The sequence below is a fragment of the Melanotaenia boesemani genome, chromosome 14, assembly GCF_017639745.1.
Source record: "Melanotaenia boesemani isolate fMelBoe1 chromosome 14, fMelBoe1.pri, whole genome shotgun sequence".
NCBI classification, from domain to species: domain Eukaryota; kingdom Metazoa; phylum Chordata; class Actinopteri; order Atheriniformes; family Melanotaeniidae; genus Melanotaenia; species Melanotaenia boesemani.
This window is the reverse complement of record NC_055695.1, coordinates 26853946-26855440: the sequence shown is the minus strand read 5'-3', so window position 1 is coordinate 26855440 and position 1495 is coordinate 26853946.

The following is a 1495-nucleotide window of genomic DNA, read 5'->3' as shown; positions in this document are numbered from 1 at the left end:
CTCCAGCTGGTTGCTAGGGAAGATGGCTGCGTTCCCTAAACTGCCCCCCCCCCCCCCCCCCCCCCCCCCTTTTTTTTTTTTGGCATGACAATTAGTAGGGCAAGACGGGACAAGAAAAAAATCAACTGAGAAAAATCTAAAAATGAACAGTAAAAAAATGTAATGAAATAAATACATAACAAAAAAAAAAACAAAATAATTCCATGTAAAGACAGTGTACCAAAATTTGTAAAAAAAAAAAAGAAATAAGACGGAACAGTAAACATACAGGATGAATATAAATAACACAGAGAGAGGTGTGTTGTGTTTACACTGAGATTATATGAATGTAACTCTACTCAGAGTCCATAAAACATACCAGTATTAAAAACAAGATAAAGGAAAACAGTATAAACAGAATGACAGAAATGATAATCATACAAGCCAAACAGAAACATATTCATGTTGTAATGAAAATAATAATGTCCCTAAACAATGAAAAATATAGACAGTATATATATTAAGTAAATGATTTTACAATAATAACTAGAATAGCCATGCCAATTATGATAAAAACAGCAACAATAATAATATTATCATTATATTTATCACCATCACCACCATATCTACCACTGCCACAAATAATAATAATAATAATAATAATAATAATAATAATAATAATAATAATAATAATACATATAACATTTCACATAAAATAATAATAATCATTATCACCATTAAAGTAACGATAATAATAACAATCCTTTTGGGGTTGGGGGAAAGACACTAGTGGTGATTAAAAGGGACTGGAATGGAGTGGGTACTAGCTGTGAGCATGTGCAGTATCCAGAGCAAGGATCACCAACCCCTATATGATATGAGTTTTCTTATTTTTCTGTTGTTTAAAAACATGCCATGGGGCCCTGGGTCAAACCCAGACTCAGGAGAGGGCTAACCCAGAACCCATACATCCACACAAAACTGCCCCAGACCCTAGTCAGCAGGGAATTGGCATTAATTGTGTTTAATATTTTCTCCCTCCTTCCACATTGTGTTCAGGTCTACCCACACACAGGTGCTTACTGCTGATTAGTAATAGGAATGACAATGGTAACGGTAATGACATAGGTTTTCCTTCCTGTTAATTGGTAGCTTATTTTTCTTTCATCCACCATCTCATGCAGGATGAGGAATTAAATCAAAGATAAAAGGCAATCTGTTGGTTTAAAGAGACTGTGTGTGGGATAAAAAAGCCTGTTATGGAGTTCCCCACTCTTTAGTTAGTTCTGGAGGAGAACACGTCCCAGTTAGGACTCAGTGACTGCCGAACTGCAGCGGCGGCTCATGGTATATGGTACATGTAGACGTACAAACTAACTTTGTTGATACCTGTTGGTAGATTTGTTCTGCAGTAAATAGGAGAAGCCATCTTTTGTACAAAAAAAAAAAAAACATTAAACCAGAAACAAAACAAAGATGGAAGAATAATAAAATGCACAAACATGAACAGAGTACT